Consider the following 23,590-nt stretch of genomic DNA (forward strand, 5'->3'; position numbering starts at 1 on the left):
TGAGGTGTGCAACAGCACTGCCCCCTTTTCCACGTCAATAATTGCGGAGACAACGGCGTCAGTGGGAGAGTTTTTTGAATGGCGGCTGCGAGCGAGTTTGAATCTGCAAGCGGAAAGTTAAACCCCGGGAGCTGAGAAAAATAAAAGCGAGAAAAGCTGTGTGTAATTAGTCGGATAGAAAAGAGTCATTTCGAAGTACAAGAAAATGAATCCTACCGTGATCGCTACGGAAGAGCCGTAGAAGAGACTCTAATACGAATTAATTCCACCTGGCCGACAAGACATTATCTACAAACTCTACAAGCAAAAGCCAAAACTCCCAAATTGCGCAGGGTACAGCCTGGGTTCGGACAGAAACGCCTACGACTGACTGACTGACGGGACGGGACGATAAGTGCTGATTTCATTATTTTTTCTTTGTTGGTTTCTTTGATTTTTACGGGTTATTTCGCTAATTGAGTGGTGTTTGTTGAGCGAGCGGCGGGTGTGGAACGCTCCGCACTGAAGCCCTGTTACTTCGGTTTTTGATCTTTTTTTTTCTAACAGCTAAAGTGTGTTTGAAAAGGAAAATGTATTTTGTTGTTGAATTGTGGGCTGCAATGAACTGACTCTGGAAAAAAAGAAATACCGTATTGCAATTACGAACTGAATGAAACGGGATTTAACGAAATATCAAACACGGAGAAACACATGCAAACTGGACTGTTTTGTAAATTACATGGACATTGCAAATGAAATTTTGAATAATTTAACTGTTTTTGGTTGGCCTACCTCGCTGATTCAGAGCTAAGATTTTTTTTAAATGGATGACTTAAGTTTGTTTTGCTCTGTGAAAGGCCGATGTGGTACTGAAAACCTTCTCAGTGTAACTCAAATGTCTCCCTAAAACAGACAATGGCTATACACCACCCAATGACAATTGATTTAACACAATGCAATACTGTTATGAATTATAAGGAGGGGGAAGGTCAATGCCAAAAGGTATAATTCTTCTGATATGCAGTGTCTGGGAGGTAGTTTAAATACATGCTGTTAAACTCGTAGTTTCATGACATTTTGCTGCAGTTTGCCGGTAGTTCAACTACATTCAAATTTGTGTAGTGGTTGTAGTAGTTGTGGAAGTATGTTTTCTTCATTCTTTTAATGTTTTTACATTTCTTCTTATTAAAGATTGTACTGAATTGGGGCTGGACTGGGACAAAAAATAGGCCCTGCAATCAGTCGGACACCGCCCATCAGAACAACATCCTCGCAGACCGTTCAATATGTATATGATGCATATCTAACCATTTGCCAAACCCCCTACAGAGCGGAGTGTTATGGACAAGTCAAGTATGCCAATGCAAGTGGAGCAGTGTACTCACTCACTCTTGATCCTGGTGATCAGAGGTGGCTGTGGAGTAAACAATACCCATACTCAATAAATAATTGTTAAAGAAAAACTCTGCTAGATGTTGTATGAATAATTCAAATGATTTAATACAATTTTATGTAAAAAATAAACACATTCACTGTACATTGATTGCCATTCAAAGGCAAAGAATAAAGGTCTTAAATAAATAATCTCCTGGACAATCATGGATCACAGAACTGAGGGCATCCTTAAAGCTGGAGAGACAGAAAGAGAGACAGAGGGAGAGAGAGAGGGGGGAGAGACATGATCAATAATAACATAATTGATTACAGTACAGATCAGAATGTTCTGGGAAACAAAAAACAGAATTGCATAACTATACTCACTCACCAAGTAAATGTTGCTTGTGAACACACAAACAGATAGAAAAGATCTCCTCAAACAAGACAACCTTTAAAATAAAGAGAGGCAGACAGAGAGAGGAAGATGGAAATAATTGAGTGAGTTAAATTATCACAGTATCTTTAATTTAGAAAAATGTAGAGGTAATTGTATACATACTAGAGTGGGAATCTGGAAAAGGCTGCAGGCATTTAAAAAACAGAAGCGAGGGCATCCTGTACATATGGTAGAGAGAAAGTAAACATGATAAATGATTGATCAGATGATCAGTGTATTTAGAGACAAAGTAGTGCTGTATAGATTGATTGTAAACTCACCAATTAAAAAAAGATCTGTGTGAACTCTGTAAAATCTTTGCAAACAAACAAAGGCATCCTGTGAATGTGAGACATGATGCAGCATCATTAGTGAAAGTTATATAGTTGTATAGATTGTATACTCACCAACAAGAAAGGATCCCTAGCCCTGTCAATCTCCTGGACAATCGTGGATCACACAGAACAGAAGTGATGGCATCCTTAAAGCTGGAGTGAGAGAGAGAGAGGAGAGAAACCGAAACAGAGAGAGGGACAGAGAAAGAGGGAGAGAGACAGACAGACAGACAGAGAGAGAGAGGGAGGGAGGGAGGGAGAGAACGAGAGAGAGAGAGGGAGAGAGAGACAGAGAGGGGGGGAGAGAGACGTGATCAATAATAACATAATTGATTACAGTACATGACAGATTCAGATCAGAATATTCAGGGAAACAAATAACAGAATTGCATGACTATACTCACCAAGTCAAAACAGACGTAAAATATATCCTCAAACAAGACAACCTTTAAAAGAAAGAGAGGCAGACAGAGAGAGGAAGATGGAAATGATTGAGTGAGTTAAATGATCACAGTATCTTTAAAGTACGACTACTACTAATTTAGAAAAATCTAGAGATAATTGTACACATACGGGGAATCTGGGAAAGGCTTTAGGAGGGCATCCTGTAAGCGAGAGAGAGAGGTGGTGGGGGTCAGTCTTGAAGTAAACAGAGCTGCTAAATGACAATGAATATTTTCATAATCATTTGAATTGTTTTTCATCTCACCTTATTAGGCTACAGGAGCAGCTTTCTCATGAGCTCACTCTTCTCAGCTACCCTGTCAATGATCATGTCGGAGTCCAACCCCATCAGGACGTCTTTTTCGGTGGCCATCAACAAGAATGTCTCCAGCTTGTCTGCAGACAGGGTGCTCCTCAGTCTGCTCTTGATGAATTTCAGTGTGGAAAATGTTCTCTCGCAGGCCACCTGAGTCAGGGAAAGCGTCAGCAGGTACTTGTAGGCAAGCCCAATGAGATGATAGGCATCTGACAGCATGTTGAACTGCCGAAGTACTTTAAAGCAGCAGAGTGGGCGATTTCTGCAGGAGGCGCAGGTTTTGTTCACGATATCAGGCTCCTCTTCCTCTCCTGCAGATCCATCTTCTACCGTTCTGGGATGGTACTCATCTACATGGGATGCTTTAAGCCTGTCCCACTGTCCAGCAAAACTTTTCAGTTCTGACTGAAGATTGTCCACTGTAGCCCGACTGTCAAATTTGATGAGACATTTGCTGAGGTCTTGGAGAGCACTGTTGGGAAGGGCCGTGGTCTTGATCTGATCGAAGTTCCTGGGGTCCAGGCATGCTAAATCAGCAAAGAGAGTGCCATGTGTCATGAATCTTCTGTGGAGGGCCTCGCTAGCCGTGTCCAGAATTGCGTGGTGGACATTCACCTCATACGAGTGCCTCATGTTGAGCCATCTCTCCAGCCCCGTTTTTTTTTTTTCTTTTGTCGTTTCTGAGGCAGTGAATCCTCCACTTCGATGTCTGTTCCTCCCTCTCTCACTTCAAGGTTCTCATTTTCCCATTTGACAAATGTGTCTGCAGCTGCCTTCACAGTTGTGAAATCCCTGCTGATGTTTTTGAGGCTGTCTTGTGTGGCGATCACCATACGATGGGCAGAGAGGATTTCCATCCCTTTTGTCTGGAGGTACTTTGATAGTGGAGTGGTTTGCTCAAATACTCGCAGGAATATCTGTGCTGTTAACACCGTTTCGAATTTCAGGAGGCCCTCTTTGAATCCTCGTGCTTTAGCACGGACGGTTGGCTTCTCTTTTGCCTGCTGCTCTATGGCTGCCAGTGTGAGCACTGTATCGATGAAGAGGCTGCTGGCTGGTTTACCAAAGTGTCCAAACACTTTTTTGACAGCTTCGTGCTTGGAGCCCCACCGTGTTTCTCCAATTGGAGATAGGCGTCTGTGGCTTTTGTCTTGGGCTTGGTTGTCCCACAGAATGACCCTCTGGTAGGAGTCCTTGATGAACACAGCTGTCATTCAGTAGACTGAAGAGGGATCCACTTTCGATAACACTTCCATTAGTGTCAGCCAGCACTAGATTTAGTACATGAGCGTAGCACCATACATGCACATGAGTGGGAGACTCGGACGTCATCAATGCTGAAAACCCTCTGTACTGGCCCTGCATATTTGATGCCCCATCTGTTGAATTTCCGATACACATGGCCTTGTCCAGTTTCAGACGATCTAAGACTTCTGAGAGCAAGTCCACGAAGTATTGCCCAGTGGATGCATGGCACTTCACTACAGCAACAAGCCTCTCCTGCACAGCCTCAGTAACATAACGCAAGACGACTGCACACTGATCCTGGCTGGTTATATCTTGTGTAGTGTCCAGCTGAACAGTGAACATGCCAGCTTCCTGGACGTCACTGGCAATGCTCTCCTGAATTAGATGGCCAATGCTATCGATCACGGAGTTCACAGTGGTTTTGGACAGTAGGGTGATAAGTGATCCTCTACCTTTTGTTCCACTTGATTCATGCAATTCCTTGCTCTTCTTTATGCAATCATCAAGATGCTCTTTGAGACTGACATCATACTTTCCTAATAAAAGGATGAGCTCCAAAAAGTTTCCATGGTCTAGGGTATTGTCATCCCAGTTGTATGCTGCCTCATTCTTCATATGCTGGTAGCTCAGGCCCCTCTTTCCAAACACTTTAACCACATCCACTACACGCTCCAAAACCTGGCGTTTCTTTCTGACTTGCTGCCTATGAGCAGACATCTGACTGCCGGCAAACTTGCTCTGGATATCTCCCTTTTTGTACCTTAGGAAATAAGCTTCCGCACACTTTCGGTGTGTATCGCTCTTTTCGTGCTCCTCTGTACGCTGGTGTACACGTCTCCATCCTGAGAGTCCAGTAATGAACTTGCTGGTGTCAGTGCTCTTTCCAAATGCCATACATATAAAACAAAACAATGTATGCTGTTCCTCGCAATATGTGAGCCACTTCCTGCTGGTGCCATCTTTGCAGGTGAATACCTTTTGCACAACCTGATTGTTGGTTCTCTGCTGAGGGTGGAAATCTAAAAAAGTATCGAACATGGAAAGCTCAGGGCGGGCAAAGTAATTGAAGTCCTGCTCCTGGCTCTCTCTTTCCTGTTCCTGGCTCTCTCTTTCCTGTTCCTGGCTCTCTTTCCTGTTCCTGGCTCTCTCTTTCCTGTTCCTCGCTCTCCTCTCTCTCCCTGACACTCTTGTTCTCTGGGAAGGGCAGCTCAACCTAGCTCAACAAGACATGAGGAGAGACGTAAAGACACACTTTGTGAGGTTATATTTTAAATATCCCCCAAGGATATGTTTGAAGATGTATATATCTAAATATAATTTGTCTGGTTTTTCCACATTTTTTTTTAAATCTCGAAATTCCTTCTGATGCCTTCTCAAGTGGAATTGTGTTTATTTATATAGCCCTATATCACACTTGTCTCAAAGGGATTCACAGAGAAAGTGTCTAGTTCAGACAGACACTTCTTCAATAAAAAAATCCTGAATCTATAAATATGCAAATACATTTATTTTTCAGAATTGTGACAAAATGTCTCCTCCTTCATTAAGTCTTTTTTTAGTGGAGGGGGATTTGGACATAATGATACATGCAGGTCTGACATACAAGCTCCTAGATAATAGGGCCTAGGACCATCAAACCACTTCTAAATTGTTGACAAACAATGGCCACAAGATGCAGAGCCTATGCTTTGAGCATTATTACCTAGTGCAATTTTACACAAATATTTCCAGTTAGGTATTTCAATTGATTATTGAAAAAAATACAGATGACAAATGCTTTCAAGTTCAATAGCTCCTAGATAATAGGGCCTAGGACCATCAAACCACTTCTAAATTGTTGACAAACAATGGCCACAAGATGCAGAGCCTATGCTTTGAGCATTATTACCTAGTGCAATGTATATCTTTATGCGGGGGGGGGGGGGGGGGGGGGGATCAGTACAGTTAAACCAGCAACATTAATTCTGAGGCACTTGTGGTTTTAAGCGATAAGGATAGTAGGGAAACACCCAGGTGGGTATGACGGTGTGGCATGCCTGCAACAATTGAACATGTTATTATAATGTAAAATACAGGAAAGTAAGATGGTATTCAATGTTATTTTAGAATTAGGACTTTCCTTTTTCTTTTTTCAGACAAGAAGAAGCAGTAACTATTTGAAAGGAAAGTTGGATTTGTTTGTATGCAACTGGACTATATGCACGGATGCATCTGAGGATCAGGTGAGGTTTTTTAACGATCAGCAGAGGGCAGTAATGCGTGTGGAAGTGTTTAACCTGCCAGAATCATACAAAGAGAAGAAGAAGCAGAAGCATCACGCAGAGCGGTGTGAAGTAATTATTTTTGGACACAACTAATTGGCCTTATATGATTATTAAAAGAATCCACGTAAAACCCAGGTATTAGAGAAATCGTGTTTTTCTGAAACATGCAGATGCTTAATCGGAATATTGTTGAAAACTGATTTCCGGGGTGTTTGTGTGCACGTTGCTGTAAATCACCTGCATGTTAAGGATTAAGATTAGTCTTCACTTCTCCAGGGTAGTAGATTCACACACACATTGGTGTACTCCACTGGTTTACCTCTGTTTAGTGTGTGACTAAAAACTAAATTACACAGCCTGATATGTAGATTGTACCAAAATACAGTATACATGCATCTCGCTTTACATATATTGGTTTGATTATCAATTTAAATGGTTTTAACTGGTCCCTTCTTTTTTTAAAGGAGCTGAGGGGAGTGCTTCGGAGGCATCGGTGCTGGGCTTCACATGTCCCGATTCAGAATGCTGCTCCCCGACTCGCCTTCAACCTTCCCAAGTTATCCCAAGTCACTCCTCTGCTGAGTTCACTCCACTGGCTACCGGTCGCTGCCAGGACCAGGTTCAAAGTCCAGATCCTCGCCTACCCTGCAGCCAACAGGACGGCCCCCGGCTACTTACAGGACATGATTCAATCCTACACGCCAGCTCGACCACTCCGCTCTGTGGAAACAGCGCCACTTGCACCCCTGCCATTCGGATGAATCTGGGATAATTTTTTCACTTAAATTCCCCTCTTTTATGCTACACATGTACCTCCTGTGCCAATTTCATGTTACCTGTACCGCCATCCAGCACTTATACTGTACTTTGTATCATTATCTTGATGTTGTAGCTTGTCATGCCTCCTAGTTTTACTTAGCAGAGGTTAGGTCAGAGTAATGTTTAATGTGTGAACTGGACTTAATGTGTTCATGGCTATGAATAACTGTTACAAAATGAGTATTGTGCCTTATTGGATCTGTGTTTTGTAGTTGTTCCAATGACCTTCTTTATGCACTTATTGTACGTCACTTTGGATAAAAACGTCTGCCGAATAATGCAATGTAATGTCAGGAGTTTGCCTCCCTCTGCTGGACAGAAAATGGTATTACAGCAGAGGAAATCCGATTTAAAAAATGTTGCAATGTACAAGTCGATTTTTTGTATGGTTATTAAATGTATGTGGATTTTAATGCTGCACACAAGTTGCCCTCTGGGGATAATAAAGATCTACTGAAACCAAAACTCACTGTTCTTATTGTGCATTATTTTTATTCAGCAATGGCAGCACAACTTTCAAGACTGAAATGGAATTGCAGAATAAAATTCCAAAACACAATTAATTTTATTTCATTATTTAAAAGAAAATAAAATGCATTTACAAGCGCTGTCCCCAATACATATCCACTGCAGTTTATAAAAACAGAATATGAGTGTTTAAATTAAATCTCATTTTTCATCTTTGTGAAAGAAAACATTCAAAGGTATAAAAAATGTAACCAACTAATTACTTTCAGGCACACCTATAAGATGCAACAACATTACACCTTTAATTAGGTCATCTGTTTGAACAGGACTTGTCAGTCACCTGTTGTTCTAATTATAAATCACAAATGCAAAGGAATTCCTTCAATGAATCAAAAGCTTTATTTAAAGAAGCCAAAATATGTTAGAGTGTCAGTTTATATTTTGCCGCAGTTTCTTAGAGTTCATTTTAGGAGGGCACCTAATCTGGATCTGTGTGATTCAAAGCTGAGCTCTTCCTGTTTATTTCTGATGGGTCTGAGAATAAGTTCACTAATGAGCACCCAGGAACTCTTGAAGGGCTTCGTGGCGCAAGACAGAGTACCCTGTTCCACAAAGCCCAAGGTAGCAAGTTCAATCCCCCTTCTGTTCTGTCTGTCTGGTGCTTCCCCTAACTCACCGCTCTGCTGTGGCTCTAAGAACCGGCTGTAAGACATAGGTAACAAGGTTCATCGCCTTCAGGTCCGAAGTTAGTAGATGAAGGCAAAGTTTCTGTGATATCAAAGTCTTATATCCACTGAATCAGCCTTCAACACAACAAAACCACTGTGGTGTAGTGGTTAGGGACCTGGTCTCAAGACCAGAAGCTTCAGGGTTCAAGCCTCACGTAATTTTTTTAACAGTGGCGTTTCCCATCAGCTTCCAGTCACTGCATCACGCCCAGCAGATTTGAGCCAGCCACGGCCAGGGGGGTTCCAGCGTTTTTCTTTTTTTTTTGGGAAATAGTTCTGTTGCGTCATCTTCTTCTACCCATAGAAGAGCCGGCCGATTCACAGAAGAGAAGGTGGCGCAACGGTATTGTCTTTGCCTACGGACGCAGAGGTTGGGGGTTCGAACCCCCCTTTGTCTTTGTTTCGCTTATACGTGGGTTGTCTCATCATCAGGCCACTTCTGCAGCCGCGCAACCGCTAACACGACGGTGGCGTAAAGGTATTGTCCGAAGCTCGGAACACGGAGCTTCCGGGTTCGAATCCCGGTCCGTCCCTTCAGTTTCTACTTCTGAGGTCTGACTGTCTTCATGTCACTGCAGGAAAAACAGAAACAATGTCAAAGTTACAGTGGTGCAGAGGAATGGTTCTCGTTTTCCACTAGCAAGGTCAGAGGTTCAAGCCCTGCTTTCCCCTTTTCAGTTTACGCAGCTTTTGTCCGTTGTGCTGTGTAAGTGCACAAAAAAATGAGTGATAAGGAGTATGTGGCGTAGGGGGCTGAACCGATCCTCAGGAGGTAGAGGTTGATGGTTCGAGTCCCTGAGACCGCACCTGAGCAACGTCGGTGGTCCCCAAGGGTGGGGGAGGTGTGTGTGTGGTGTGAGTGGACGGGCAGGCAATCTGGCCCCCCGGAATTTCCCAGAATACAACATGGGGGTTATAATATTTTTTTGCAAATTCAAAATTTTCGGAAGGTAAAAAAAAAAAAAAATTTTTGACAGGGGCCCCACTCTCCGTTAGTGCATTACTACTGACAGTCCCCCATACTACTACGCAATCAAATGAACTCATTTGATTGCAGAAAGGTAGCAGTATGTAAGACTGGCAGTAGTAATGCACTAATATACACCAAAAGTGGTGCATAGAAACAAAAACAAACAAAACCAAACTCATACATACACAGCGCCTCCATCTGGGGACTTCCTGCTTCTGCAGACAAGCTGGAGAGAAAAAAAGAGGGGGGAATGTTTAAAATAAACAAAATATAATCAAAATATGTTACCTATGAACATACATTATGCAAATGAAAACAGAGGCATTAACAATCTTTGTTAAAAGAGGGTTGACAGGACTGCATTAGTACAGGGTGCTACAGGCGAAGAATATGTCTCCCTCTGCTGGACAAAAAATTGAATTACAGCAGAGGAAGTATAACACTAAAGTCTATTTTTGAAAGGCTGACGAATACATGCAGATTTTTCCCATTACCCACAATTGAAGCTAAACTCAGTTTACTGTATAAAGGCAGAAGTATATAAGACTGGCAGAGACATTAACTATAGCCACTGTATGTGGTGAATACATGGGAAAGTGTATGAAATGTGCATGTAGTTAAAGATGAGGACAGGTAATTTATGTATGTTGGAATCTGGGTGTGAATTACTAAAATGACAGTTAGCAGGCCCATCACCTTAGACCTGCGCAGGAGAACAGATAACAGATACAGCCATGCGGGTGTGTCAGTTTCTTCAAATATCTCACATGTACATATTCTCCTCCGCACATCTAAGGTGGTGAGCCTTCCAACTGAGTTAAATAACTCACATCCAAATACCAACATACATAAAGGCCCTGTCCTCATCTTCCGCAACATGCACACGTCATACTCTTTCACCTGCAGTCACCTGGCTATAGAACGTGTATACAACCCTTCCACAGTGTTCCCTCTTACTGCATTACAGCCTTAAATAAAAAGCACATCAAATCTGATTTTTTACATGTATTGACACATGGTATTCCACAATATCCAAGTGAAAACAATTCTCAAAATACCTGAGAACTCATTTAAAAAAATCTATGACAGCTGGGTTGCATAAAACAGACACACCCTAATGATTGTAATGGTGCATTAGCTCACGCATAACCAAACTCCTACATCACACACCAAGCTGACTGGCCCCTACCTGTGTCCAGTTATAGTAATTCTGATTAGCACACAATGAAACAATCTGTTTCTGTAGGCTTCCTCTGCAGGGTAGTGCATTACACAGCAAAGAACAAACCATGAACAACAAAGAGCATTCTAATGGACTCAGAGGTAAAACTGCAGACAGACACAAATCAGGAGATGAGCATAACGAGATATCAAAAGACTCAAATAACACAGTGAATCACCACTGAGATCTTGCATAGATCAGGCCGTCCCTGCAAACAGGATGAACGAGCACAGAGGAGACTAATCAGAGAGGTCACCAAGAGGCCAATGGCATCTTTTAATGAGCTGCAGCTGCAGTCCGTTATGGCAAAGACTGGTCAATGTGTGCATGTGACAACAATATCCCAAGCTCTCCACAATACTGGCCTATATGACAGGGTGGCAAGAAGAAAGGCCCTACTCAAAAAAGCCTTTTGCATATGTCTCCTTTGACATATGCAAAAACACACTGAACTCTGAAGCAATGTCATGAAATGTTTTGCGATCTAATGAAACCAAAATAGAAATTCTGTCCAAAACACACATCAGCACATCAACACAGAACACCAGCCCTACAGCGAAGCATCCTGTTATGGGGGCGTTTCTCATTGAGAACGCACTAGGGCTCTCGTCGGGACAGAGGGGAAAATGGATGGAGAAAAATGTCCACACTTACACAACTCAGTTATTATAGAATTTCATTTTTAATAAATTCTCAGAAATGTGGGATATTACTGAATACCATGTGCAAATGAAGGTGGGATAAATCATGTTTAATGTAGTTTCATTTAAGGCTGTAATGCAAGAAAGGTTCTGCGTACAGTTTCTGTAAACACCGGTAGTATTTACAAACAGCATGACCACATGTAGTTGTAATGACAGTTATGAATTCGCTCAACAGGCTGCAGGAAGGCTTGATATGACCAGCAAACAGAAAACTATAGAAATGTCAAACCAACCAATTCATCAAATGCAGCTAACAAAACTCGCTAACGTTAACTGGTTTGTTGATTCTTTGATGGCTGTCCAGCTAGTGTTATCTACATAGCTAGCTAGCGACATTAGCTAGGCAGCTAGCTAGTTCGGTTGTTTGTTTATCGATGCAAACCGTATTTTGCAAGGTTGGTTAAATGTACGGATATTATCGCGTATCACACAGGAAGCACACGAAGTAATATTTTCAAAACATAGTTAAAGTGAGCATTCAGACATTGCATAGTAAGCATTGGCTTGTAGCAAAATATGTAATTACCTTTCTGCAGCCCTGCAGGCGGAAGTATATTTACGAGTTGCAGATGGCCACCGCATGTCTTTCGACGATGGTTTACTCGGGAAATGAAGTCCACCGTCTCGCCGGCTTCAGCAATCGCGACGCGTTATTGACTACATATCCCACAAAACTTTAAAAAACACAAACATTGCGTCACGGTTGGTCAAACCGTATGTACTGAAGTAAAGGGGGAGGGCGTTAATTTTTTCCTCCTTTTACTCACTGGCGTTATATAGCGCACGTCGCATAATTATAAGGACGATTTAAAATTTAAGATAATAAAAAAGGTGCGCAATCAACTGTTTTATTTAATAATTATTGCGCGTTCTCGTTTGTTTTTCGTTTCAGTCACCATAAATGAACTCTCTCAGCCCAACATCATAGTTAAGCCTACAATCACAGAAGTCAAAATGAGACAAAAGTTTATCCATGACAGACAGGTCATTGAGCACAGAGTTCTGGAGCACCTCAGTGAGTACATGCACTAGCATTCCCCCAATCCACTAACCGTGGATGTCATTGGTGCTCAAGTTGGGTGATTATTGCCTGTCTCTCACTCAATCCAGCCCGGCCATCAGTATGTTTGAGAGACAGAGATTAATCACACTCCTTGAGTGGGAATTGAACCCACACTTTCAGGCTGGGAAATACCAGCGCATTTACCCTCTGAGCCACCCCAGAACTCTGAAAGCACTGTCTCATGCATCATAGTTAAGTCTACAATCAGTAATGTCAAAGTGAGACAACAGTGTAAGGCCTGCAGGGGGACTGAACCAAGATCTTTGCTGAGGATGAAACCCTTGTACTGGTCCCATTGTTGGAAGGGCAAGAGCTTACAACTAAGGCTTACAACCAGTTAGAATGCATCATAGACTAGCTCACCCAAGGCTGGAAAATCACATTGAACTCAATGATCTGACATTGTAGAAGGAGGATAAACAATGATAAAATTAAAGGCCATTGGTCTAAAAATTAGATAGATATCGTAGCACAGTGGTCTCAAACTTAGTGCCATGGAGGGCCGTGTGTATGCTGGTTTTTATTCCAGCCTCAGCTCTTGATTATATAATTAGTTCAATTATTTGCTGAATTAGGGATTCAGGTTTGCACATAATGGTAACACGACATCTATGGTGACCCGCATTGTCTAAATAAATAATTAATAATAAATAAACCATTTGCAATATAGCACAATGTGAATGTGGTACTGCTATTCTTCATGGCATGCATAGCTATTTCTAACATAAAGTGGTTAAAAAGGGTAAATAATCCTTCAAAACATGAAAAGTGTCTAATTAATAAAAGTGAACATCTTGTTAATTCTGGGATTGCAATTGTGGCTGGAAAAAAAAACCCAGCATACAGTTTCCTAGGACCTAGCATACACAGAGTTTCCTAGGAAGAGCCTTTGTTTTTTTGTTTTTTGGTCATTTGTGGTCTTATACTGCCATCTTGTGGTCCAAAATAGAAGTTCATAGAAATATCAGAGTTAAATGTTGAAAAAGAAGGTTCGTTCCTTTTTGCATTTTTTTTTTCAAATGGATTGTTGATGCATTTCTGTGCAAAACCCAGAACATAAATATTTATGAATAATAATTTGTTCACAAATGTTTAATGTGGAATATTAATAAACTGCAGTGGAGTTCCTGAATCTGGAAAGGACACAGTTATGATGTGTTAAACAAAGATATTTAGAGTGTAAGAAATTAAGGATAACACGCACATATCTGAATATTTATTATGGACAAGTGAGTGTCTTCACATGGGGACAAGTTGGCCCTGTGCTGGGGTACCTACCCCAGTTTATGACTCGCTGGTGATGTATCAAGCTAATACTGTTTAATTCCTTCTGCCATTTCAGATCATTGACTGAACCAAGATCTTTGTTGAGGAAGAAACCCTTGCACACTATGTGATGTGTCTCCACTACGTCTGTTAAGGTGAAGATTTTGGTTCAGTCCCCCTGCTGGCCTTACATGTTTTTCCTCTTTGACTTTTCTGATTGTAGACTTGTCTATGATGCATGAGAGAGTGCTTTCAGAGTTCTGGGGTGGCTCAGAGGGTAAATGCGCTGGTATTTCCCAGCCTGAAAATGTGGGTTCAATTCCCACTCAAGGAGTGTGATTAATCTCTGTCTCTCAAATGTACTGATGGCCGAGCTGGATTGAGTGAGAGACAGGCAATAATCACCCAACTTGAGCACCAATGGTATCCATGATTAGTGGATTGGGGGGAATGCTAGTGCATGTACTCTCTGAGGTGCTCCAGAACTCTACGCTCAATGACCTGATTGTCATGGATGAACATTTTCCTCATGAAAGCAATCGGAAATGTTTTCAAGCACCTAGGCACATTTTGGTCCTCCACCCACCGATACTGTTAATCAGTATGCAAATTCTTTGTCATCACTAAGCTGTGATTATTATTATACAAGACTTTTTTTAACCAGCTGTGGCATTTGGCACCTAAGACCAGTGATCCAGACTTCTAAGTTAAGTCTACAGTCTTAAATGTCAACGAGGAAAAACACTCCAGTACAGCAACGTTATGAACCCAGGTATCTCTGTTGAAAGGGTAATTATCTTAATAGAGGTACTTAGCGAAGGCACATCACACAGTGTACAAGGGTTTCATCCTCAACAAAGATCTTGGTTCAGTCCCCCTGCAGGCCTTACACTGTTGTTTCACTTTGACATTACTGATTGTAGACTTAACTATGATGCATGAGAGAGTGCTTTCAGAGTTCTGGGGTGGCTCAGAGGGTAAATGCGCTGGTATTTCCCAGCCTGAAAATGTTGGTTCAATTCCCACTCAAGGAGTGTGATTAATCTCTGTCTCTCAAATGTACTGATGGCCGAGCTGGATTGAGTGAGAGACAGGCACTAATCACCCAACTTGAGCACCAATGGTATCCACGGTTAGTGGATTGGGGGGAATGCTAGTGCATGTACTCTCTGAGGTGCTCCAGAACTCTATGCTCAATGACCTGTTTGTCAAAGATAAACATTTTCCTCATGAAAGCAATCGGAAATGTTTTCAAGCACCTAGGCACATTTTGGTCCTCCACCCACCGATACTGTTAATCAGTATGCAAATTCTTTGTCATCACTAAGCTGTGATTATTACTATACAAGACTCTTTTTAACCAGCTGTGGCATTTGGCACCTAAGACCAGTGATCCAGACTTCTAAGTTAAGTCTACAGTCTTAAATGTCAACGAGGAAAAACACTCCAGTACAGCAACGTTATGAACCCAGGTATCTCTGTTGAAAGGGTAATTATCTTAATAGAGGTACTTAGCGAAGGCACATCACACAGTGTACAAGGGTTTCATCCTCAACAAAGATCTTGGTTCAGTCCCCCTGCAAGCTGTTACCATGGTGATTCTTTACATGCTTAATGAACGTGTAAATGCATCATTGGCTGATTCCTGGCATCCCTGGACATTGACACCCCTGGAATTCCAACCTAAATGGCAGCAAACATTTAAGATTTTTGCTGAACGTAGCAAACTTCTTTGACTGTGAACACAGGACCACGACAAGGCAAAAATGCCCTGTGGATGGTACTGGTCCGGCTGGGCGTTGTTCAGTAAAGCCAAATAATCGCAGCCCTTGAGCCAATCGGTATGTCCAGATTAATCGGGATGAGTCATCAGAAATCTCAGCCCTGTCCACCACAGGAAGCAGTGATTAATCATGTAATATTAAAACCCTTGCCTATTGCCATCTCATTTGTTCATATGCAGCGCATCTTATTTGTATGAGAGATTCTTGCAGTTTTGTGTGATCAGCTGGTGCGCTAATTGAAATAATTATTTATTAATTATTATTAAGTACAGTGTTGTATGACATTTCATTAATTATTTTATTAACGATGGCTGGCTTCAACTGTATATACGAATAGGTAAGATGGCTCCCTCTTGTGGACATAAAACGCACCTGCAACAGGCGGCTGTCCGCGCACCTGTCATCAATCACCATTAAAGCACAGGAAAACACAGCTCTCGGCTACGTTTAGGCACAATTCGGTTTTAATACGATTGAGGCAATAATCCGGCTATGGAAGGTTTGATGTAAACGCCTGTTTGTTACCTTAATCGGATATGGTAAGAATCTGAGAAAACATTACATTAACTCCGATATGTTTGCGTAAATTTTCGATTTGTGTGTGCACATGAACGTAGGAAAGTCGGCTTTAAATTTTGACATTTTAAAACTGCATATGCGGAAGTTCACCAGACGCAGTGACCTGGATGTTGTTTTTATATCTTTATGCAGGGGGTAAGGATCAAGTACAGTTAAACCAGCATGATTAAGTCTGAGGTACTGTGGTTTTAATCGATGTTTAAAGATGGTAGGGAAACACTCAGGTGGGTATGAGCGTGTGGCATGCCTGCGACGATTCAACATGTTATTATAATGTAAAATACAGGAAAGTAAGATGGTATTCAACTTTATTTCAGAATTAGGAGTTTCTTTTGAAACGTTTCTTGGTTCAGATAAGAATAAGCGGTAACTATTTGAAAGGAAAGCTTTGGATTTGTTTGTATGCAACCAGACTTGCACGGATGCATCTGAGGATCAGTTGTGAATTTTTTTTAACGACCAGCAGAGGGGCAGTAACGCGTGTGGAAGTTTAACAAACCAGTATCAAACCAAGCGAAGAGGCGGAAGCAAAACGCAGAGCGATGTGAAGCAATTATTTTTGGACACAACTAATTGGCCTTACATGATTATTAAAAGAATCCATGTAAAACCCAGGTATTAGAGAAATCGTGTTGTTGTGAACCATGCAGATACTTAATCGGATTATTGCTAAAAACTGATTGCTTCCAATTTTCGTGGTGTTTGCATGCACATTGCTGTAAATCACATGCATGTTAAGGATTAAGTTTACGGTCTTCACTTCTCCATGGTAGTAAAAACACACACATTCTACTGGTTTACCTCTGTTTAGTGTGTGACTAAAAACAAAACTATACATAGCCTAATACATAGATTGTACCAAAATACAGTATACATGCATCTCGCTTTACATATATTGGTTTGATTATCAATTTAAATGGTTTTAACTGGTCCCTTCTTTTTTTAAAGGAGCTGAGGGGAGTGCTTCGGAGGCATCGGTGCTGGGCTTCACATGTCCCGATTCAGAATGCTGCTCCCCGACTCGCCTTCAACCTTCCCAAGTTATCCCAAGTCACTCCTCTGCTGAGTTCACTCCACTGGCTACCGGTCGCTGCCAGGACCAGGTTCAAAGTCCAGATCCTCGCCTACCCTGCAGCCAACAGGACGGCCCCCGGCTACTTACAGGACATGATTCAATCCTACACGCCAGCTCGACCACTCCGCTCTGTGGAAACAGCGCCACTTGCACCCCTGCCATTCGGATGAATCTGGGATAATTTTTTCACTTAAATTCCCCTCTTTTATGCTACACATGTACCTCCTGTGCCAATTTCATGTTACCTGTACCGCCATCCAGCACTTATACTGTACTTTGTATCATTATCTTGATGTTGTAGCTTGTCATGCCTCCTAGTTTTACTTAGCAGAGGTTAGGTCAGAGTAATGTTTAATGTGTGAACTGGACTTAATGTGTTCATGGCTATGAATAACTGTTACAAAATGAGTATTGTGCCTTATTGGATCTGTGTTTTGTAGTTGTTCCAATGACCTTCTTTATGCACTTATTGTACGTCACTTTGGATAAAAACGTCTGCCGAATAATGCAATGTAATGTCAGGAGTTTGCCTCCCTCTGCTGGACAGAAAATGGTATTACAGCAGAGGAAATCCGATTTAAAAAATGTTGCAATGTACAAGTCGATTTTTTGTATGGTTATTAAATGTATGTGGATTTTAATGCTGCACACAAGTTGCCCTCTGGGGATAATAAAGATCTACTGAAACCAAAACTCACTGTTCTTATTGTGCATTATTTTTATTCAGCAATGGCAGCACAACTTTCAAGACTGAAATGGAATTGCAGAATAAAATTCCAAAACACAATTAATTTTATTTCATTATTTAAAAGAAAATAAAATGCATTTACAAGCGCTGTCCCCAATACATATCCACTGCAGTTTATAAAAACAGAATATGAGTGTTTAAATTAAATCTCATTTTTCATCTTTGTGAAAGAAAACATTCAAAGGTATAAAAAATGTAACCAACTAATTACTTTCAGGCACACCTATAAGATGCAACAACATTACACCTTTAATTAGGTCATCTGTTTGAACAGGACTTGTCAGTCACCTGTTGTTCTAATTATAAATCACAAATGCAAAGGAATTCCTTCAATGAATCAAAAGCTTTATTTAAAGAAGCCAAAATATGTTAGAGTGTCAGTTTATATTTTGCCGCAGTTTCTTAGAGTTCATTTTAGGAGGGCACCTAATCTGGATCTGTGTGATTCAAAGCTGAGCTCTTCCTGTTTATTTCTGATGGGTCTGAGAATAAGTTCACTAATGAGCACCCAGGAACTCTTGAAGGGCTTCGTGGCGCAAGACAGAGTACCCTGTTCCACAAAGCCCAAGGTAGCAAGTTCAATCCCCCTTCTGTTCTGTCTGTCTGGTGCTTCCCCTAACTCACCGCTCTGCTGTGGCTCTAAGAACCGGCTGTAAGACATAGGTAACAAGGTTCATCGCCTTCAGGTCCGAAGTTAGTAGATGAAGGCAAAGTTTCTGTGATATCAAAGTCTTATATCCACTGAATCAGCCTTCAACACAACAAAACCACTGTGGTGTAGTGGTTAGGGACCTGGTCTCAAGACCAGAAGCTTCAGGGTTCAAGCCTCACGTAATTTTTTTAACAGTGGCGTTTCCCATCAGCTTCCAGTCACTGCATCACGCCCAGCAGATTTGAGCCAGCCACGGCCGGGGGGGGTTCCAGCTTTTTTCTTTTTTTTTTGGGAAATAGTTCTGTTGCGTCATCTTCTTCTACCCATAGAAGAGCCGGCCGATTCACAGAAGAGAAGGTGGCGCAACGGTATTGTCTTTGCCTACGGACGCAGAGGTTGGGGGTTCGAACCCCCCTTTGTCTTTGTTTCGCTTATACGTGGGTTGTCTCATCATCAGGCCACTTCTGCAGCCGCGCAACCGCTAACATGACGGTGGCGTAAAGGTATTGTCCGATGCTCGGAACGCTGAGCTTTAGGGTTCGAATCCCGGTCCGTCCCTTCAGTTTCTACTTCTGAGGTCTGACTGTCTTCATGTCACTGCAGGAAAAACAGAAAAAATGTCAAAGTTACAGTGGTGTAGAGGAATGGTTCTCGTTTTCCACTACCAAGATCAGGGGTTCAAGCCCTGCTTTCCCCTTTTCAGTTTGCGCAGCTTTTGTCCGTTGTGCTGTGTAAGTGCACAAAAAAATGAGCGATAAATGCGAAGGATTCCGTGGCGTAGGGGGCTGGACCGATCCTCAGGAGGTAGAGGTTGATGGTTCGATTCCCCGAGACCGCACCTGAGCAACGTCGGTGGTCCCCAAGGGTGGGGGAGGTGTGTGTGTGGTGTGAGTAGAGGGGTAGGCAATCTGGCCCCCCGAAAATTCCAAGAATACAACATGGGGGGGTTATAATATTTTTTTGCAAATTTCAAAATTTTCTGAAGGTAAAAAAAAAAAAAAAAATTTGACTGGGCCCCACTCTCCATTAGTGCATTACTACTGACAGTCCCCCATACTGCTACGCAATCAAATGAACTCATTTGATTGCAGAAAGGTAGCAGTATGTAAGACTGGCAGTAGTAATGCACTAATATACACCAAATCTGGTGCATAGAAACAAAAACAAACAAAACCAAACTCATGCTTACACAGCGCCTCCATCTGGGGACTTCCTGCATGGTCAGCCCATCTGTTAGACAGCCACAGTGCTACCCTGATCAGCTTGTTGGGCTGCAGACAAGCTGGAGAGAAAAAAGGGGGGGATGCTTAAAATCACTAAAATTTGTTACATATTCCTATTACCCACAATTTGCCCTCAGGGATAATCTCAGTTCTACTGGCTATGGCTGAACACAACATAAAACAGACACACTGGCTCGGCATCAGTATCTGTTCTGATAAAGAACATGTGCAGATTTTTACACAGGGAAATGACTTCTATGGCTTCCAGGACTCTATTAAGCAGCTCTCCCCAAATGTTTCTCTGGGGTTTCCCCAATCGCCTTCCTGAGAAAAGCTCACATTTCACGCTACGTTCTAATTGTCCAAATGGCCAGAGAAGCACTGAAGCCCCCACCACCACCAATCACCCCCCCTCCCCCCCAAGGGACAGGGGAGTGGCATTGCCCCGTCCTCTCCCCAGGCACAGGAGAGCTAGCAGAACTGGTGACAGTGAATCTGGGACTTTGTACAAACTACAACACCCTTACGACTGTACCTATTGTCTCTGTGCACGTCCTCCAGCACGGATCGAAGGTGGTGGCCCTTCTGTCATATTAATAAATCAAATCCAGAATCCAAAAGTATGTGGACACCCCTTATAATGAGTGGGTTCGACTGCTTCAGCCACACCCATTGCTAACAAATGCATGAAATCAAGCATACAGCCATGCAATCTCCATAGGCACACACTGGCAGTAGACCGGGTTGAACTGAAGAGCCCGGTGACGTTCAACGTGGCACTGTCATAGGATGCCACCTTTCCAACAAGTCAGTTTGTCGAATTTCTGCCCTGCTAGAGCTGCCCTGGTGAACTGTTGTTCTGTGGGTGTTTGTTTCTGTGTGTGTGTGTGTGTGTGTGAGAGAGAGGAGAGACTATGTGTGTGTGTGTGTGTGTGTGTGTGAGAGATAAAGAGAGAGAGAGAGAGAGAGAGAAAGAGGAGAGACTGTGTGTGTGTGTACGTGTGTGTGTGTGTGTGTGTGTGTGTGTGTGAGAGGAGAGACTTTATGTGTTAGATAGGAGACTGTGTGTGTGTGTGTGTGAGAGAGAGAGAGAGAGAGAGAGAGAGAGTGAAGTGTGGCAGTGAAGTGTGGGGTCCACTTTCAAATCAAAACTTTGCAAAATGGGACAAACACCCTATTGAAACCCTGCATGCAGAGTTCTGCAAGAACATCTCGCATATACAAAGAAAAACAACAAACAATGCATGCAGGGCAGAATTAGGCCAATATCCATTATTAATCAGAATTCAAAAGAAAAAATTTGGAATTTTGGAAACATTTAAAAAATAGTGACCCCCACTCATACCATTACAAAGCCCTGAAATGCCAAGAGTTGAGCAAAGAAAAGAGTCCCCTCTATCAGCTGGTCCTGACGCTTAGTTCACTCACCAGTACTAACAACCCACAGCCTCAGGACCAGCACATTGATACAAAATCAATTAGAGTCAACCAAATTATAACCTATCAAAAGCAAAATTACAAAAATATAAAGAAATCAGAAAAATCTACTTCCCTAAATTTAACTGGTTCTGCCCATTTTTCAACAACCTTCCTGACCAAACAAAACTAAAACTACTCCTGGGGGGGAAAGCAGAGTGCTCTACACTTGCAGCACAGTTTCTTGCTGCCTGCCACAGTCTGAGGGACAGTGAGTGATGAAACACAACCATAACACCACACCTATTTACCTATACACAAACATTTACACACGCACACACGCACACACACACACACACACACACATACATCCGTACACACACAGAAATACATCTGTTACTGTGTTACTATTCTTATGTTATGCTGATTATTTTTATTTATTATTGCAACTTTTTACTGTTAGTTATTGTTACTGTTTATTGTTACTTCTATTGTTTTTATTTTATTATTATTATTATTATTTCATTTATTATATATATATACATTGCTGTACCTTACAAGCTTTAGCAATACAAATGTACAAATTTGTCATGCCAATAAAGCGAATTGAATTGAATTGAATTGAAAGAGAGAAGAGACTGTGTCTGTGTGTGGGTGTACATATTTGTGTGAGTGTGTGTGTGTGTGAGAGAGAGACTATGTGTGTGAGAGAGGAGACTGTGTGTGTATTAAGAAAGAGAGAGGAGAGACTGTGTGTGTGTGTGTGTGTGTGTACGCGACTACGTGCATGTATGCGTGTGTGTGTGCAATGCCTATATATGGGTGTGTGTGTGTGTGTGAGAGAGAGAGAGTCTTGTGTGTGTGTGCATGTACATATATGTGTGTGTGTGTGAGAGAGAGAGAGAGAGAGAGGGGAGAGACTGCGTGTGTGAGAGAGGAGAGAGAGTGTGTGTGTGTTTGTGTTCGTGCTACCATATTCAGCAAACAAAACAGTAACCTTTCTGCAGCAGTATGAGGCCTGGACATTAAAAAAGCATTTGACCCCATAGAACAGAAATAACAACAAATATATACTCACAATCAGACTAAGTTCATAAAATAGATAAATATTTTATATAACAATCCACAAGTCTCTATATCTACAAACAGCATAATGTCACATTCATTCAATCTACATCCAGGCACAAAACAGTGCTGTCCGTTGTCACCAGTACTACTTAACCTAGGAGTAGAACCACTAGCCTGCAAAATCATAATGTGAGATTCCATCACCAGCATTAAAATCAGCAATCAAGAACACAAACTATCCATGTACACATATTATAAAATATTGTATAAATCCAAAATTTCATAATCCAAACCATCTCTTTGGGCTTAGGAATCACAAACAATACACAATACAACTAAAAGAGGTATGAACCTAATGGGGATAATGCAACAGACAGGCCTAATAGCAAATACAACTCTGAAAAAAGTTACATCAGTAAGTAAAATCAGTAAGATCACTTTGAAGAAGAATCGGGGTTACTCCACCAAATATTGATTGTTGGACCCTAATCGCCCAATCAGTGCCGAACCTCACTAATGCTCTTCTGGCTGAATGGAAGCAAATCCCTGCAGCAATGCTCCAACATCTACCATAAAGCCTTCCCAGAAGAGTGGAGGCTGTTCTAGCAGTAAAGGGTGGACCAACTCCATATTAATGCCTGTAATTTTGGCTGAGATGTTGGATGTCAGGGGTCCACATACTTTTGGCCATGTAGTGTACTACCCTAAGTAAATTTTACTTTGAACATGCTCCCAGTAATAATAACAAAAAATGGTTTGACACCCTTCATCAACACCTGTCCAAGTTCATCTAGGAGAATAAAGTGGCACACTGCCACCAGTTCTATTATTTCAACATCTGTTGACTATGTTTAAATAATATAACTGTTCGCTGGAAGTAAGACACATTTATGATGGAGTATAACGGTACTTCGTCATAGAAACTTGACAAGACGTGACAAGAACCACTAGACATCAGCTACATTAACAGGAGGAGAGTCACACGGCTGCTTACAATAAACTAATTTGCTAACGTTAGCTAGCTTCTTAGCTTGTTTGCTATCTAGTTAATGTTATCTGCAAAGCTCATTATTGACGCAAACTGTTTCTCGCAAGTTTGGACAACGTATGGACATCATCAGACATAAAAGCTAAGTGCTGTTTTCAAAATAAAGTTCAGGTTGGCTGGTAATCTTTGCACAGTTAACATTGATCTGCAGCAAAAATGTATTTACCTTTCGATCGAGCACTGTCGTTGTGTGACAATATTTACAAGTTTCCGTCGAACACAACATGGCGTTTCGACATTGGCTAATCGGGAAATGAAGTCCAACGTCTGATCCCCTTCAGCAATCACATTTACTTATTGACTACATATCCCAGAAGCACTTTCAAAAATACAGATATTGCGTCACGGTTGGTCAAAC

General features: G+C 41.8%; 1 protein-coding gene and 5 long non-coding RNA genes across 7 annotated transcripts in view; 3 read left to right on the forward strand and 3 right to left on the reverse strand.

Annotated features, from left to right (window-relative positions):
• The window catches only part of LOC118219213, a 155,857-nt gene that overhangs the window by 37,207 nt on the left and 95,060 nt on the right, over positions 1–23,590 (forward strand). The window lies entirely within an intron of this gene.
• Positions 1,549–2,292, reverse strand: LOC118218877. The gene is made up of 4 exons (XR_004763585.1): positions 2,200–2,292; positions 1,916–1,971; positions 1,745–1,805; positions 1,549–1,608 (listed from the first exon to the last, which is right to left on the reverse strand). It is a non-coding gene; the product is annotated as an uncharacterized LOC118218877 (long non-coding RNA).
• Positions 6,057–7,683, forward strand: LOC118218874. The gene is made up of 2 exons (XR_004763581.1): positions 6,057–6,357; positions 6,864–7,683. It is a non-coding gene; the product is annotated as an uncharacterized LOC118218874 (long non-coding RNA).
• On the reverse strand, positions 8,670–11,932 carry LOC118218863. The gene is made up of 3 exons (XR_004763568.1): positions 11,837–11,932; positions 9,570–9,610; positions 8,670–8,986 (listed from the first exon to the last, which is right to left on the reverse strand). It is a non-coding gene; the product is annotated as an uncharacterized LOC118218863 (long non-coding RNA).
• Positions 15,751–17,770, forward strand: LOC118218870. 2 transcript variants are annotated; one of them, XR_004763577.1, is made up of 3 exons: positions 15,751–15,962; positions 16,135–16,226; positions 16,951–17,770. It is a non-coding gene; the product is annotated as an uncharacterized LOC118218870 (long non-coding RNA). The 2 variants fall into 2 exon arrangements; XR_004763576.1 differs by lacking the exon at positions 15,751–15,962 and having other exon boundaries at positions 15,969–16,226.
• LOC118218861 lies at positions 17,847–23,434 on the reverse strand. The gene is made up of 3 exons (XR_004763566.1): positions 23,399–23,434; positions 19,667–19,759; positions 17,847–19,074 (listed from the first exon to the last, which is right to left on the reverse strand). It is a non-coding gene; the product is annotated as an uncharacterized LOC118218861 (long non-coding RNA).

The sequence above is a fragment of the Anguilla anguilla genome, chromosome 19 (assembly GCF_013347855.1).
Source record: "Anguilla anguilla isolate fAngAng1 chromosome 19, fAngAng1.pri, whole genome shotgun sequence".
In the NCBI taxonomy this organism is placed as follows: domain Eukaryota; kingdom Metazoa; phylum Chordata; class Actinopteri; order Anguilliformes; family Anguillidae; genus Anguilla; species Anguilla anguilla.